This window comes from Salvelinus alpinus, chromosome 16 (assembly GCF_045679555.1).
Source record: "Salvelinus alpinus chromosome 16, SLU_Salpinus.1, whole genome shotgun sequence".
NCBI lineage: Eukaryota > Metazoa > Chordata > Actinopteri > Salmoniformes > Salmonidae > Salvelinus > Salvelinus alpinus.
Genome location: NC_092101.1, coordinates 13,903,628 through 13,921,958, shown reverse-complemented (window position 1 = coordinate 13,921,958; position 18,331 = coordinate 13,903,628). Strand labels below are relative to the sequence as shown.

At 43.9% G+C, this 18,331-nt stretch overlaps 1 pseudogene; it reads left to right on the top strand.

Annotated features, from left to right (window-relative positions):
- Nucleotides 1-17,623, top strand: part of LOC139540888 (xyloside xylosyltransferase 1-like) — a 59,525-nt pseudogene extending 41,902 nt beyond the window's left edge.
- Nucleotides 17,624-18,331: the final 708 nt, after the last annotated feature.

Below are 18,331 nucleotides of genomic sequence, written 5' to 3'. Positions count from 1 at the left end.
ATCTTGCACACGCTTTAAAGAAAATATTTTTTTCCTCAATATTCACTCTCCAGAAGGTTGTGTAGACTAGATGAATGTTTTTTGTTTACTGCTCATTATTTTACTCTTAGCAGAAACCCATTACCCATACATTTGCATGAATGTAAATTGGCTGGTTTAAGTACCATTTTACACTACAGAGCACTTTTCACTCCTGAGTCACTAAACCGCATTCCTCAGCAAAAAAGAAATGGATTCTGCAAGTCTCCAGTGAAATAAACACAACTTGTATAGGCTTTGTATGGCAGTTCATGCCAAACTGTATCTGGTCACTCTGTGTACTCAAGCAGTCTGGTGTTGAAGACATCTGGAAAGACATCGGTTCTGGTGGATTTTTTGTATATAGTGTATAAAGTGTTTTTTTGTGTCACTCATGTCCCCTTGTCTCTCATGTATATGTCCCCTTGTCTGTCCCCCATGGAAGTGAAGACACCAGCCCTGTCTATCCTGTGCTCGCCTCTCTGGTCCTCTTTTCGGGTTACACTAGTGTTCACATAGAGAGGTTATCGTCCTAACGCTGTGTCTCTATGCAGTGTTTTTCCAGTAGAGATGCTGTCTGCCTGGGCCAGAGCAGAGGGAGGGTTTATATTTCAGGGGAACCCCAGCATTCTTGGCAGGTCGCAGAGGGCTCCAGTTTCTCCAAACAGATCCCTGTCTCTGCTCCCACCGTAGACCTGCCACTGTTGCCACTCATTGGGCGAACCCCCCCCCTTTAATGTTCTCTGTTCCTGGATGTACACAAACAGACAAGTGTCCACATAACTTACCGCACACAGTTGTACTGGCCTCTCTAGGGTTTACCGTATCCCACGAGGACCTACGTCAAGACCCAGTATTTTTCCAATCCAATTTGTGTGTGTTCCCAGTCAGCGATGATGTGTTTGTCCAAGTCGTGGTGGCAGCATAACTCAACAGGCTGAAGTAGAATCAGTAAAACAAGTCAGCTAAAGTTGTGGGAAGAAAAGGGGACAAGAAAATCGGTGACAGCTTTTTGGGGGGGGAATCAAATGTATTTACAGCACAGTGTATTTTGTTTGTCAGACAAAGGCCCAAGGTTTTTTGGCCTAAAAAGCTAGGAATTAACTGCCGCCAGCCCTTAAATGCTTAGTAACGACAGTAGGTAGCAAACGTTAATGATGTGATTGTGGAATGTTTTCCAGTATTACAGATACACTAGGAATATTAGCATCATACTCATACAGTTCGTTTTCTGCTGTTGTACACCTTGTATGTTCATGCAAAAATATAAATAGTTTGTGTGCATGCATGCAAAGGGGTTTGTGAATGAATACTGGTTTGTTTGTGTAACCACCTCGGGTGATCTCCGAATGAGTGAGAGGGCTGAGAAGGCTCTCTGCGCCTCATCTTGTTTGTTGCTAACAGAAAACACGTTATGCAGGAGTGCCCAGCCCTCCTCGTCCTCATTCACAACACGTCCCTCCAATGAAAAGTTAATTACTGGAAAACATGTTCTTCCTGTCTCATCCTTAATATTTTAAAGCCCAGTAGCCCTGCTTACGTAACACCTGGATGTACAGCCAGACCATTGTGTACCAGAGACAATAACTATAAGCCATAAACTATACGATCTGGTTTACTTCCACACCTCCATAGTCAACTTAAGCTGTGTTTACACAGACAGCCCAATTTTGATATTTGTTCCACGAATTGGTCTTTTGGCCCATCACATCGGATCTCTTCACATCAGATTTTTTCAGAGCTGATATGATAGGTCAAAAGACCAATTAGTGAAAAAAAAGATCAGAATTTGGCTGCTTTGTAAAAACAACCATAGTTTGACAGGGGAGATCTGGAGTAAGAAGACGTCCTTGTAAAAGCCTATTAGAAAGTAATACTGATTGAGCTCAATTATGGGCCATTTATCAAATCAAATTTTATTGGTCACATACACATGGTTAGCAGATGTTAATGCGAGTGTAGCGAAATGCTTGTGCTTTCAGTTCCGACAGTGCAGTAATATCTAACGAGTAATCTAACAATTCCACAACAACTACCTAATACACACCAATCTAAAGAGGTGGAATAAGAATATGCGCATATGGATGAGCGATGGCTGAGCGGCATAGACAAGATGAAATAGATGGTATAAGATACATTACTCATCTCATATGTATATACTGTAAGATATGTAAACATTATTAAAGTGGCATTATTTAAAGTGACTAGTGATCCATTTATTAAAGTGGACAATGATTTCGAGTCTATGTAGGCAGCAGCCTCTGAGTTAGTGATTGCTGTTTAACAGTCTGATGGCCTTGAGATTGAAAAACAGCTTCTATCTCTCGGTCCCAGCTTTGATGCACCTGTACTGACCTCACCTTCTGGATGGTAGTGGGATGAAAGGCAGTGGCTCGGGTGGTTGTTGTCCTTGAGAATCTTTTTGGCATTCCTGTGACATTGGGTGCTGTAGGTGTCCTGGTGGGCAGGTAGTTTGCCCCCAGTGATGCGTTGTGTAGACCACACCACCTTCTGGAGAGCCTTGTTTTTGAGGGCTGTGCAGTTGCCGTACCAGGCGGTGATACAGCCGACAGGATGCTCTCAATTGTGCATCTGTAAAAGTTTGTCAGGGTTTTAGGTGACAAGCTACATTTCTTCAGCCTCCTGATGTTAGAGGCACTGTTGTGTCTTCTTCACCACACTGTCTGTGTGGGTGGACCATTTCAGTTTGTCTGTGATGTGTATGCCGAGGAACTTAAAACATTCCACCTTCTCCACTACTGTCCCGTTGATGTGGATAGGGGGGTTCTCCCTCTGCTGTTTCCTGAAGTCCACAATCATCTCTTTTGTTTTGACGTTGAGTGAGAGGTTGTTTTCCTGACACCACACTCCGAGTGCCCCCACCTCCTCCCTGTAGGCTGTCTTGTTGTTAGTAATCAAGCCCACTACTGTTGTGTCGTCTGCAAAATTGATGATTGGCCACGCAGTCATGGGTGAACAGTGAGTACAGGAGGGGGCTGAGCATGCACCCTTGCGGGGCCCCAGTGTTGAGGATCAGTGAAGTGGAGGTGTTGTTTCCCAGGGAGCGTCCCGTCAATGTCCAGGACCCAATTGCACAGGGCGGGGTCGAGACCCAGGGCCTCAAGCTTAATGAAGAGCTTGGACGGTACTGTGGTGTTGAATGCTGAGCTGTAGTCAATGAACAGCATTCTTCTCTCGTGTCATTTCCTGAAAATGTTCTTGACACATAGAATGACTACACAGCATCCAGTTAACTACCAAGGTCATCGTGAGTGCTATAATCATTAGCTTCTGATTGGTCTTAATACTGTTTTCCTCACTGCACTGTCAAAGAGCCATCTGTCAGAGAAATAAGAAACCTACCTACCTGTAATTCTAGTTGTTTCAGAGAATACACATACTGTAGGCCTATGTGATTTGATGATATAGACTCATGCTGTGTTTGTGGTCGAGGGGTTATTTTTGTACCAAGGTGTAATTTCCTTCTGAGGGGGTTGGTACATAATTTAATGTGAATGCGTATGAAGTGTAGGCTGATGTTTCCACCAGCCAAGTAGTTTCTTATTACATACCCCTTTGGCCTTTTTCTGGATGAATCAAAATATGACTTTTTTTTTGGAGGGGGTTCTGTTTTCGTTCTTCACGTTGTCAAAGGATAATTGGTCGGGAATATAGTGTGAATGTTTTATTAAAGGTGTGGACATTTTCACCTGCCAATTTCCAACTCTTATGTTCTTGTTATAACCCCATTTCTTTCTCCTTATTGAAACACTCTTTGCAGGAATAGCAAAATCTGCCAAATAGCAATGCAATGCAGAGAACAAGCATTTTGTTTTTTATCTCTGTAAAAATATTATTCCCCATCTCCGACTCATGTTTAATCTGCTCTGTGAGATCTGGTTGTTCCATGCTCTGAAAAATGTGGAGGCAAGATTTGAATGAGGAGTGTTACAGATCATCCCTGACATTCTGTCATGCTACTGTTTTTGAGAGGCTTTACGCCACAGCCTGGTGTCTTCCTGTGAACTAACAAAGAAACAGCAGATGAGAGTGCTGACAGTGGACTGTTCTGAATCTTGACCTACTTCATGTACCAAGTAGAGTACTATGGTCTCAAAGGCAAAGAATGACAATTCAGCCATTAAGTCCAACACCCAGACCCTTTTGGCCTCATGTGAATTGGTTACATATTCGTTGCCTATACCCCTTCATCTACATGCATCGAGTTCATTTTGATCAAATGTTGAATCCTGGTTTATCTGTTGCTTTTAGATTTTGGGTTGATAAACAGCAGAGAACTATTTGACATGGAGAAGTGAGTGGTGAAATGTTCTGGTACATTTGTAATTGTAATGCGTGTCTTGGCACATTAACCATGCTGTCCCCTTTTGAACAGTTCCTTCTGGGCTCTTCTGTAAAGCGTTTATTGGAAATAGTTTCATGCACCTTTTGCTCGATTGATGTAGATGGATGGGCCTGAACAGTTTTTTTGTGTGTGTGTGTGTATTCCATTCCTATAAGGGAACATGTTAACTCGACTTTTGTCTACAGTACCAGTCAAAAGTTTGGACACACTTATTCATTCTAGGGTTTTTCTTTATTTTGACGATTTTCTACATTGTAGAATAATAGTGAGGACATCACAACTAGGAAATAACACAAATGGAACCAAAAAAGTGTAAGCATAATATATTTTCTATTTGAGATTCTTCAAAGTAGCCACCCTTTGCCTTAATGACAGTGTTGTACATTCTTGGCATTCTCTCAACTAGCTTCACCCGGAATGCTTTTCCAACAGTCTTGAAGGAGTTCCCACATACAGTGAGGGGAAAAAAGTATTTGATCCCCTGCTGATTTTGTACGTTTGCCCACTGACAAAGAAATTATCAGTCTCTAATTTTAATGGTATGTTTATTTGAACAGTGAGAGACAGAATAACAACAACAAAATCCAGAAAAACGCATGTCAAAAATGTTATAAATTGATTAGCTTTTTAATGAGGGAAATAAGTATTTGACCCCTCTGCAAAACATGACTTAGTACTTGGTGGCAAAACCCTTGTTGGCAATGAGGTCAGACGTTTCTTGTAGTTGGCCACCAGGTTTGCACACATCTCAGGAGGGATTTTGTCCCACTCCTCTTTGCAGATCTTCTCCAAGTCATTACGGTTTCAAGGCTGACATTTGGCAACTCGAACCTTCAGCTCCCTCCACAGATTTTCAATGGGATTAAGGTCTGGAGACTGGCTAGGCCACTCCAGGACCTTGTGCTTCTTCTTGAGCCACTCCTTTGTTGCCTTGGCCGTGTGTTTTGGGTCATTGTCATGCTGCAATAACCATCCACGACCCATTTTCAATGCCCTGGCTGAGGGAAGGAGATTCTCACCCAAGATTTGACGGTACATGGCCCCGTCCATCGTCCCTTTGATGCGGTGAAATTGTCCTGTCCCCTTAGCAGAAAAACACCCCCAAAGCATAATGTTTCCACCTCCATGTTTGACGGTGGGGATGGTTTCTTGGGGTCATAGGCAGCATTCCTCCTCCTCCAAACACGGCGAGTTGAGTTGATGCCAAAGAGCTCCATTTTGGTCTCATCTGACCACAACACTTTCACCCAGTTGTCCTCTGAATCATTCAGTTGTTCATTGGCAAACTTCAGACGGGTATGTATATGTGCTTTCTTGAGCAGGGGGACCTTGCGGGCGCTGCAGGATTTCAGTCCTTCACGGCGTAGTGTGTTACCAATTGTCTTCTTGGTGACTATGGTCCCAGCTGCCTTGAGATAATTGACAAGATCCTCCCGTGTAGTTCTGGGCTGATTACTCACCGTTCTCATGATCATTGCAACTCCACGAGGTGAGATCTTGCATGGAGCCCCAGGCCGAGGGAGATTGACAGTTCTTTTGTGTTTCTTCCATTTGCGAATAATCGCACCAACTGTTATCACCTTCTCACCAAGCTGCTTGGCGATGGTCTTGTAGCCCATTCCAGCCTTGTGTAGGTCTACAATCCTGTCCCTGACTTCCTTGGAGAGCTCTTTGGTCTTGGCCATAGTGGAGAGTTTGGAATCTGATTGATTGCTTCTGTGGACAGGTGTCTTTTATACAGGTAACAAGCTGAGATTAGGAGCACTCCCGTTAAGAGTGTGCTCCTAATCTCAGCTCGTTACCTGTATAAAAGACACCTGGGAGCCAGAAATATTTCTGACTGAGAGGGGGTCAAATACTTATTTCCCTCATTAAAATGCAAATCAATTTATAACATTTTTGACATGCGTTTTTCTGGATTTTTTTGTTATTCTCTATCTCACTGTTCAAATAAACCTACCATTAAAATTATAGACTGATCATTTCTTTGTCAGTGGGCTAACGTACAAAATCAGCAGGGGATCAAATACTTTTTTCCCTCACTGTATGATGAGCATTTATTGGCTGCTTTTCCTTCACTCTGCAGTCCATCTCATCCCAAACCATCTCAATTGGGTTGAGGTCAGGTGATTGCGGCGGCCAGGTCATCTGATGCAGCACTCCATCACTCTCCTTCTTGCTCAAATAGCCCTTACACAGCCTGGGGGTGTGTTGGGTCATTGTCCTGTTGAAAAACAAATAATTGTCCCACTAAGTGCAAACCAGATGGGATGGTGTATCGCTGCAGAATGCTGTGGTAGTCATGCTGGTTGTGGGCCTTGAATTATAAATAAATCACTGACAGTGTCACCAGCAAAGCACCCCGACATCACACCACCTCCTCCATGCTTCATGGTGGGAACCACACATGCGAAAATCATCCGTTCACCTACTCTGCGTCTCACAAAGACACCAAATATCTCAAATTTGGACTCATCAGACCAAAGGACAGATTTTCACCGGTCTAATGTCCATTGCTCGTGTTTCTTGGCCCAAGCAAGTCTTTTCTTATTATTGGTGTCCTTTAGTGGTTTCGTTGCAGCAATTCGACCATGAAGGCCTGATTTCATGCAGTGTCCTCTGAACTGTTGATGTGTCTGGTACTTGAACTCTGTAGCATTTATTTGGGCTGCAATCTGAGGCTGGTAACTCTAATGAACTTATCCTCTGCAGCAGAGGTGACTCTGGGTCTTTCTTTCCTGTGGCGGTCCTCATGAGAACCAGTTTCATCATAGCGCTTGATGGTTTTTGCGACTTTCAAAGTTCTTGACATTTTCCAGATTAACTGAACTTACTTTAAGAAATTAATGATGGACTGTCATTTCTCTTTGCTTATTTGAGCAGTTCTTGCTATGATATGGACTTGTTCTTTTACCAAATAGGGCTATCTTCTGTATACCTACCCTACCTTGTCACAACACAACTGATTGGCTCAAACGCATTAAAAAGGAAAGAAATTCCACAAATTAACTTTTAACAAGGCACACCTGTTAATTGAAATACATTCCAGGTGACTACCTAATGAAGCTGGTTGGGAGAATGCCAAGAGTGTGCAAAGCTTTCAAGGCAAGGGTGGCTACTTTGAAGAATATCAAATATAAAACATTTTGATTTGTTTACATGATTCCATATGTGTTATTTCATAGTTTTTGTCTTCACTATTATTCTACAATGTAGAAAATAGTAAAAATAAAGAAAAACCTTTTGAGTAGGTGTGTCCAAACTTTTGACTGGTACTGTATGTCACTGTGATGTTAATGTCCTTGGACATGAGGAGTTTAAAATGAGTCATTTTCACATTGCAATTTCCCTCTTTTCATCAGAGGATTGGAATGACTTAAGTGGACAGAAGTGCGTGTACTGCATACTTGTGGGTTTGTGTTTATGCATGTTACCTTGTGGACATTTTGAGTCAGCCACCAAGATAGAATTTTATCCAACCCTAACCCCACGCTGTACACTCCCCTACGTATGTATTTGGACACTGACGCAAAACATTTTTTATTTGGCTCTATACTGCAGCATTTTGGATTTGAGATCAAATGTCTCCTTTTTTTTGTCACCTTTTGTTAGATGTTGTATACATACCGGATTTACCGTTTAGAAATAAAGATCTAGTCCCCCCCATTTGAAGACAAATATATTTGGACAAATACCACTTAGTGTACAAAAGTAGTCAAGTTTAGTATTTGGTCCCATATTCCTAGCACGCAATGACTACATCCAAGCTTGTAACTCTGCAAACTGTTTTGCCCAATAGGAAGTGAATGATGCTGGAGTAATTTTCTTTGAGTAGATAAGATGTTTTTGAACACTTAAAGTCAACCCTGATAATTCCATGATTAAGCAAAATCATGAATAATGATGAGTGAGGCTTCAACAAAGCATGCTACCTCTCAACATTACAAAGAGTGGAGGAGATGAGCATTTTTGGGGGGTGTGATCTTTGTCACTCAAACTTCCTCGCTCATCATCATTCACGATTAATTTATTATTATCCATAATCATGGTTGTGTTCACATTCTTGTCAAAGCGTTCAAACATGATCTATTTTTACTTACAATAAAAGTGACTCCAAAATGACACAATGCATTATTCACCATTCACTTCCTATTGGACAAAACATTATCCGAAACACAACCAAAACAAGCTGTAAATGCAGCCAACAAGTTTGTGGAGTCACAAGCTTGATGTAGTCATTGTGTGAAAGGAATGAGACCAAATACAACATTTTGGACTACTTTAATACACGGAGTGAAATTTGTCCAAATACTTATAACATCTTCAAATGGGGGGGACTAGATATATAAAGTGCTTTCATTTCTAAACGGTCAAACAGGTGTATGAAAATATCTTAAAATTAAAAGTTACGTTCTGTACTGTCGCCTCATTAAACATTTGATCCAAAATGCTGGAGTAGAGCCAAATTAAAAATGTTAGCATCACTGTCCGAATACATATGTAGGGGAGTGTACTTCCCCCATCGTAGCTCACTCCTCACCTTGACCCTAGCTCAGCAGTCGGTATAGGCCAGGGTTTTCCTCCACTGCAGTCTTAGTGCCGTTTATCCTCCGTCTGTAAGATGGCTTCCTATTCAACGTAAAGCCTGGTCTCAAAACAGCCATGTGAAAGGCTGTGTCAATGTTGCCCTAGTCGATTGCAGAGGGCCCAAATATGTGGCTGAGTGCACGTAGCACTCTGCCTAACTAGACTTAGCAAAGAAGGATGGTTTCCAAGATCTGGATTGAGGCACAAGAAGTGCCTTCTCATAAATAAGACGTGAAAACCATCAGGCCAGAACATTTTCACCTTCCCTTGTTTTGTTGACACATGATGCCAATAAGATAAATGACTACAAGAAGCATTTTAAAAAGGGACAAACACTGCATTGGGAGGTTGACATTTGACGCCAGTAGAAAACTCTGAGCTGAAAGATTTTGTTCATGTGATTTGGCTGGTAATTGTGATGGTTCACCTTTCGTATTCCGCTTTTAGATCCTCATCTCATAGTGAAGGTCATTATGTATTTTAACTTTCGCCAGGCAAAGCTGGTGGCCCTGCAAATTCATCGTCCTCTTTCTCTCAAGCATCAAAACTTTGATCCTTTGATTTAAAAGGTTTCAGTCATTGTATTACTGTGATTACTATTTCATGGTAGAGCTCACAAGTTAACCTGATGCACTTTAAAGACAACCCATGGAATGGAGATGCAGTACTGTAACTCAGAAACTCTCAGTTCACCAAATCAGGTAGTGGAGACAAAACAATTGGTTAGACTTTCAGTTCTCCCTGTTTCTTTTAAGTTTTCTTGTCCTTGTGGCTTTTCAAGCTAAAATCCCGAGTGGAGGTTACACAGATAAAAAGCAGGAGGCGTAACATTGCAGGTGCCTCCCGGGGCTTCAAAGAGCAGGAGTTAATTCCAGGAGGACTTTGAGATGTGGTTGCGATCTCCTGGTTGTTTACCTGGACAGCTTTCAGCTCCAAAGGCCCTCAAGTAGAGGAGGGAGTTTCTTTGAATTGGAGGCACGTGGATAAAAGTCTTCCTTGACACTGCCTGAGCCTCTCCACAGCAGTCAAGGAGAGTCGGGCAGAGCTTCTCTACTGGGAGGCCATTGTTTTCTGACTGTAGACACTGAGTTAACTGCACTATCCTTGAGAATAGGCTCCAATGAACTTCAGTCCACAAAGTCTTCTTTGAGATGGAGAGACAAAGAGAGGGAAGGATGAGTTTTTCACCTTGCCTGTGTTTTGACAGGGCTTTTGCAAACCATCTTCTGAATGGTTGTAGAGCATTCTGTGGATTTCCTGCATGAGCTGCTGCTTGTGAGAGACAGGCCTCCTCGGCAGGTATGTGTTATTTACTCTCGCACGCTGCAAAGGGCTAAGCCTGCAGTGTGTGGAGGGCTAAATGACTCTCAGTCCTGAGTCCACCCTGAGCTCCCCTAAATCGATCCATACTGCATCTGCCCCTCGGTCACCATTAGGGAGTGCTGTGGTGTCGAAATGGTGTAGAGTCGGAGTCTGGCCCTGAGGGTAACCACAGCTGAGCAAACACACTGTTAGACTACTAGGCTTCTGGCCTCACATTCCTCTGTTTGATTTGGAGAGCAGAGCACCGCATGTTGGAAGCAGGCTACTCCTTTCCTAGAAAATACCCTTCAGATCAGAGCTCCCTGGGGTTAGCCAGAAGGCTAGGCTCAAATCAATGAGCTCCTGAACTAGGCCAGCACTAGGCACCTTACCTGGCTGTTAAAGGGATAATCCACTCCAGAAAGGAAACTCATGAAACTCCTGTCAATTTGGTCATAGCCTAAATTCAATGAGTGGGTAAAATAATGATTTAACTTATTAGTGGTCTGTCTGTGAAATCAGGAAATCCAAGTTTCTTGTCACTGGAGATATGGAATAACAAACTATCACGTTTCTTAATGCTTTTAAAACAATTACCTGCACTCCAGATCGCAAAATCAGCCAGTAGATGGTATACTTATCTGGAACATATCCATCTGTCCATATCGTCATGACAAAGTATTTATTTAGTTAAAATGTCCTTAAAGTCCCAATGCAGCCATTTTTGTGTCTCAATATTAAATCATGTCTGGGTTACAATTTAACTAACTTACTGTAATAGTTTTCAATTAAAATTGACCAAATTGGCTTTTTAGCAAAAACTTTCTCAAGCAAGAATTTTGATAGGACTGTCTGGGTGGGGAGGGGAAAACTTGAAACTAGCTGTTTGTATCCGCAATTTCATGATATCCAATTGATAGATAGTCTTGTCCCATGGCTGCAACTCCCATACAGACTCGGGAGAGGCAAAGGTCGAGAGCCATGCTTCCTCCAAAACATGACCCTGCCAAGCCGCACTGCTTCTTGACACGCTGCTCGCTTAACCCGGAAGCCAGCCGCACCAATGTGTCGGAGGAAACACCGTCCAACTGGCGACCGTGTCAGTGTGCATGCACCCGGCCCACCACAGGAGTCGCTAGAGCGTGATGGAACAAGGACATCCCGGCCGGCCAAACCCTCCCCTAACTCGGACGACGCTGGGCCAATTGTGCACCGCTCAAACCCAGATCTGTAGTCAGTGCAAAAATAGAATGGATAAAATATATAAAATGGAAGGGTCAATGCAAGGGTCAATGCAGATAGTCTGTGTAGCCAATTCGTTAGCTATTTAGCAGTCTTATGGCTTGGGGGTAGAAGCTGTTGAGGAGCCTGTTGCTGTCAGACTTGCCGTGAGGGAGCAGAGAGAACTGTCTGTCTTGGGTGGCTGGATTCTTTAACAATTTTCCGGCCATCCTTTCACACCGCCTGTGTAGAGGTCCTGGATGGCAGAGAGTTAGGCCCCAGTGCAGTGCTGTGCCCTCTATAGTGGTGCGATGAGGGTGTGCTCGCCCCCTCCGTTTCCTGTAGTCCACGAGGGAAAAGGTTGAGGGAGAGGTTTGTGTCCTGGCACCACACTGCCAGGTCACTGACCACCTTGTTGGCTGTCTCATCGTCGCCGGTGATCAGGCCTTCCACCGTTGTGTCATCCAGCGAACTTGATGATGGTGTTGGAGTCATGCATGGCCACACAGTCGTGGGTGAAGAGGGTGTAAAGAAGGGGACCAAGGACACACCCCTGTGACTTCTTGTACATGTTCGTAGTCATAGCCTCAGGGTTGGCTGCAATAGCCTTGTGTGCAGTAGCCCTGTCCTTCTAGCTTAGCGCCAAAAACTCTGTTAATCCAGGGCTTTTGATTGGGGATGCAGCAAACTTTCACTTTGGGCCAATGTCGCCGATGCATTTCCTAATGAAGTCAGTGAAAGGGGTGGTTAGCTCATCGACGCTATCAGCGGAGTAGCGGAGCATATTCCAGTGAGCGCTAGCAAAGCAGTCCTGTAGCATAGCTATAGAGACATGATCTGATTTGCTGAAGCCTTCTATGCTTGCTTGTGGGTATAGTAACAATGGTCTAGGTCTTTATCGCCCCTAGTGGCAAAGGAGACGTGTTGACGGAAGTTGGACATTACGTGTCTTGACACGGAATTAAAATCACTGGCAACAAGGAAAGCATCCTCCGGGTGCATGGTTTCCTGCTTGTTCATAGCCTCGTACAGTTCGTTAAGTGCCAGCTTGTTGTTTTTCTTGTCCTTAGGTGGAATATATACAGCAGTCACAATAACAGCTGAAAGCTCTCTCGGTAGGTATAAGGGTCGGCATTTGACTATCAGGTATTCCAAAACGGGTGAACAATGTGTTGAGACTTCCACCATGCTACAGTCAGTGCACCATTTGCTGTTGATAAAGAGGCCTACCCCTCCCCCTCTCGATTTTCGTGAATCCAATTTCCTGTCCGCAAGTTGAATGGCGAAGCCATCGAGTTGGATAGCCATGAGGGGTATCTTGTCCAAAAGCCATGTTTCGGAAAAACAGAGAATGGTGAAGTTATGAGATTCCCCTTGATAGCAAATCCACAATAGGAGGTCATCCATCTTTATTATCAAGCCAATATAATGGAGGGAAGAGGTGGCAGGTTTTCCCTTTGCCTTACTCTCGCCAAGACTCCCCCTCGCCTGCCTCTTTTTCAGCAGCATTTTCTCTTGGGTAGCCAGAAAATTGGGTCGGAATTACACAGAGCCCAAGGTAGATGAGTTAAAGTTCGTAACTGCGCCATCAGTAGAAGGTCCTGTAGATTGTATTTTCAACAAGCAATTATCTTGAAAAAACACTTTTTAAAACTTTTACTGTGTTAGTTTCATCAGCTGTTGTACAATATGATACAAACCACAGGAACAACAATGTTGACTGCACTGGGCCTTTAAGGAGGGGGGATGTAACTATATGTAACATTGATTTGCATTAGTATATGCATCAAAAGTAGGCTTGGCCAGTATACCGTATACCGGGTATTTGGAAATATATGTTTTTTTTTTAAATAAATTGTTATATTTGTAGCTACTTTTTAAGTAAATCCCTGCAGTCATCTTGTGCAATACGTTATAATATAAACCAGATCACGTTCTTCATTTCACTGGTCACATTCTTTTACATTGAAGCTTAGCGTAGTTCCCCAGAACAGCTGAGCCAGTCACGTCTTTGTTTGTAAGTAGCAAAATGGGAGAAGGCGGGAGCAGGTGAGTCCAGCTGGGTGGCATTGCCATGCTGAAACAGGAAAGGACCTTCCCCAAACTGTTGCCACAAAGTTGGAAGCACAGAATCGTATAGAATGTCATTGTATGCTGTAGCGTTAAGATTTCCCTTCACTAGAACTAAGGGGTCTAGCCTGAACCATGAAAAACAGCCCCAGACCATTATTTGTCCTCCACCTAACTTTACAGTTGGCACTAAGCATTGGGGCAGGTAGCGTTCTCCTGGTATCCGCCAAACCCAGATTCGGCCATTGGATGGTCAGATGGTGAAGCATGATTCATCCCTCCAGAGAACTCGTTTTTATTTTATTTGTATTTAACCTTTATTTAACTAGGCAAGTCAGTTAAGGACAAATTCTTATTTACAATGACGGCCTACCACAAAGGGCAAAAGGCCTCCTGCGGGGACGGGGGCTGGGATTAAAAATAAAAAATATAGGACAAAACACAATTCACGACAAGAGAGACAACACTACATAAAGAGTGACCTAAGGCAGCAACACATGACAACACAGCATGGTAGCAGCACAAAACATGGCACAAGCATTATTGGGCACAGACAGCAGCACAAAGGGCAAGAAGGTAGAGACAATACATCACGCGAAGCAGCCACAACTGTTAGTAAGAGTGTCCATGATTGAGTCTTTGAATGAAGAGATTGAGATAAAACTGTCCAGTTTGAGTGATTGTTGCAGCTTGTTACAGTCGCTAGCTGCAGCAAACTGAAAAGACGAGCGACACAGGGATGTGTGTGTGCTTTGGGGACCTTTAACAGAATGTGACTGGCAGAACGGATGTTGTATGTGAGGATGAGGTATGCAGAGTCCAATGGCAGCGAGCTTTACACCCCTCCAGCCAATGTTAGGCGTTGCGCATGGTGATTTTAGTCTAATTTGAGGCTGCTTGGCCATGGAAACCCATTTCTTTAAGCTCTCGACGAACAGTTATTGTGCTGACATTGCTTCCAGGGGAAGTTTGGAACTCCTGTAGGGATTTTTGCAACCGAGGACACGCAATTTTTACGCGCTACGTGCTTAAGATGTTTCCACTTCACAATAACATAACTTACAGTTGACCAGGGAAGAAATTTGACAAACTGACTTGTTGGAAAGGTGGCATCCGATGAAAGTCACTGAGCTCTTCAATAAGGCCATTCTACTGCCAATGTTTGTTTATGGAGATTGCATGGCTTTGTGCTCAATTTTATTCACCTGTCAGCCACGGGTTTGGCTCAAATAGCCGAATCCACTCATTTGAAGAGGTGTCCACATACTGTTGTGTATATAGTGCACATCATTTATTTTATTTAAACTTTTATTTAATGCCATCTAACCAGTTATCAAAGAATGTTCTCTAGTTATCCTAACCCAGCAAGCTATCCAGCCAGCTAGCTAACATTAGTTATTTTAGCACGCTAGCTAGCCTAGGCCCTAGCCAACCACCACGGTCGGCATAAGCACCAAGCCAGAGCCTCGAGACTAGCCAGCACCGGCAGGAACCCACAGAACAAAACTTAAACGGAGCGGAGACTTACAGATTGATGGCTGGGCCCCATCCGAGAGAGGGGAGAGGATGTAGTAGTAGAGGGAGAATCAGTGAGGGTAATCAAATAGCGAGGTAAATCCAAAGTAGATGGATTCCAGAGGTATTAATCCAGAGCCGGCACAGGGGACAAGGGGAACAGTCAACAAGACTTTACTCCCTCAAAACCATATATCTTTGTGGAGACGGAGGTCCATAAGTTTTAATATTTTAATTGACTTAAAGTGCAGGTGCAATTGTGCCAAACTTTTTGCTCCCAATTTGCCATCAGTGCCATCTCTCGGTTTCCCACACAACAAGGAAAATACATATTCTCTACACTACCTCTCGATCTACCTCTACATTGCTTTATCTACCTTGTTCTAAACATCCTGCTTTACTGAACAACCAATGGTTATTTCTCTAAACTTTCCTTTGTGTCCCCTTCAGACACACCTTCTGGCAGTACCGTAAAGAGAACACTCAGTCCCGTGTGGGTGAGCCTCCTCCGGACGGCTTGCCAGGCTTCAACAGTGGCGTGATGCTGCTGGACCTGGGGGCCATGCGGACCTCGGTCCTCTACAACTAGCTCCTGGAGCCCAGAAACGTGTCCCTGCTGGCTGACCAGTACCACTTCAGGGGCCACCTGGGCGACCAGGACTTCTTCACCATGATCAGCATGGAACACCCAGGGTTGTTCCATTCACTGGCTTGCGGCTGGAACCGCCAACTGTGCACCTGGTGGAGGGAGCACGGATATGGGGGCGTGTTCCAGCTCTACTACCACTGACGGGCCGGTGTATATCTACCATGGAAACTGTAATACGCCCATACCCGATGACTGAGATGGGACCTCGTGAGGTGTTTTCCAAAATGATGGACCTGGACCAACTGGTGGGTTGTGGTGAACTCATTGTAAGTCTTGGCTCAAGACTTGGTTCTGGAGAGAAGTAGGATATTTGCTACACAACTTTCTGGGTCACAACAAATCTCCAAAAAGGCTTTAGTTTGGCAACAAATGTTTTGGAACCAGAACCACTTTGGTACTGTGCCACTGCTACTGTAAACGCCGCTCCCACTCCAGCCCCGTGCTGGGCTGGTTTGCAATACAGATAGTACAAGGCGTCTCACTCACTCCACTATAATGTGAAGTGGGTAGCTAATAATGAATGTGGACCATTAATCCTTTAAGCGTCAATCTAAGTAACATAGAGATGTTTTTTTCATGTGCTGCATCTCTATCCACCCCATCTGCCTATGTTGGCCTTCCGCATCTGCGGTGGAAGGTGACCGAACTACAGCGGTGTTTGTCAGACCTATAAGATATCCTGAAATCGGTCTACTCACGAAAAAGTCTGTAGTGCCTAGAAACTGATATGTTTTACTCTACGTCCCCCACAAGTGTCACAGGACTCATCTGAAGGTAACTCATACAAATTAATGGAAGTATGGAGGTAGTTTTGTGCCAATAAAAAAAAAAGGGGTTAAATGTGTCCAAAAAAACATATTTCCTGAGTTTACATATATCTCCTAGATTTAGGACAGACACTTCAAAACCTTATTCTTTTTTTACTGTCTTTTTTGCCATTTATGAATGTTATTCGATGCGTTTCTATGGGCTATAGTAGTAAAGGCCAAATTTAATATTTTATCCCCCCAAAAAGTATATATTCTTTATATCTAAAGGTCCTAAAATGCAATGATCCATGGTATGACCATCATAAAACAATTCCCCAACGGCTTAGACTTTTAGTGACTCCCCTTTTATCACCCTCAGGTTTGAGACTAGGTGAGGGTTAATAATCAGTGCCCATTCACTTCACGTCCCGGTGACATTCTGAGGGGGCTTTTGTTTGACAATTCTGGACTCTTCTCTGGCAGGCTGAGTGGGCAGGAGGCAAGACACACTGGCACCCACTAGGACATCCCACTGAGTGGCTAATGGAGAGAAAAGAGGGAGAGGGTAGAGGTGAGGGATGATGAGAGTGCTGATAGGCTACACCTACAGATACTTGACCCACTCACACACAAGGTTTTCTTTCAAGTGAGACGCAGACACCATTTCATAAAAAAAGAGGAAGCGTTTAATGTATAGTGTAGTTGAATGTGTAATTAATCTATAGGGGGTAGTATTTCCTGCCACTCTACCCTATGCCTACCTCCGGTATAGTGATAAAGATGTTCATTAGATAGCAGCTGATTAGATTTATTTAGTAAATACATTGGAAATATGAATCAAATGGCAAGCTAATGAGGTCACTCTTTTTTGGGGATTTGGTCCATTGACCAGATCCTATGTGTATATACCCTATCGAGTAGATGAAGTGTAGTTGAACCCAGCAATCAGCCTGCAGGTAAGCGGAATCCACTGCTCTAACACATCAACCTGAGTACACTGTGTTGTGCAGCCAAGAATAAGGATATGCCACTCCAGACTTGTCGACGCACTGCAGACCATATAAAACAAAATGCAATAGGAGAGGTCATCTGCTGCTGCTGTTGTGTGATGACGGAGCCAAAGTCATGCATTTTCTTTTCATTTACATTTACATTTACATTTAAGTCATTTAGCAGACGCTCTTATCCAGAGCGACTTACAAATTGGTGCATTCACCTTATGATATCCAGTGGAACAACCACTTTACAATAGTGCATCTAACTCTTTTAAGGGGGGGGGGTTAGAAGGATTACTTTATCCTATCCTAGGTATTCCTTAAAGAGGTGGGGTTTCAGGTGTCTCCGGAAGGTGGTGATTGACTCCGCTGACCTGGCGTCGTGAGGGAGTTTGTTCCACCATTGGGGTGCCAGAGCAGCGAACAGTTTTGACTGGGCTGAGCGGGAACTGTACTTCCTCAGAGGTAGGGAGGCGAGCAGGCCAGAGGTGGATGAACGCAGTGCCCTTGTTTGGGTGTAGGGCCTGATCAGAGCCTGAAGGTACGGAGGTGCCGTTCCCCTCACAGCTCCGTAGGCAAGCACCATGGTCTTGTAGCGGATGCGAGCTTCAACTGGAAGCCAGTGGAGAGAGCGGAGGAGCGGGGTGACGTGAGAGAACTTGGGAAAGTTGAACACCAGACGGGCTGCGGCGTTCTGGATGAGTTGTAGGGGTTTAATGGCACAGGCAGGGAGCCCAGCCAACAGCGAGTTGCAGTAATCCAGACGGGAGATGACAAGTGCCTGGATTAGGACCTGCGCCGCTTCCTGCGTGAGGCAGGGTCGTACTCTGCGAATGTTGTAGAGCATGAACCTACAGGA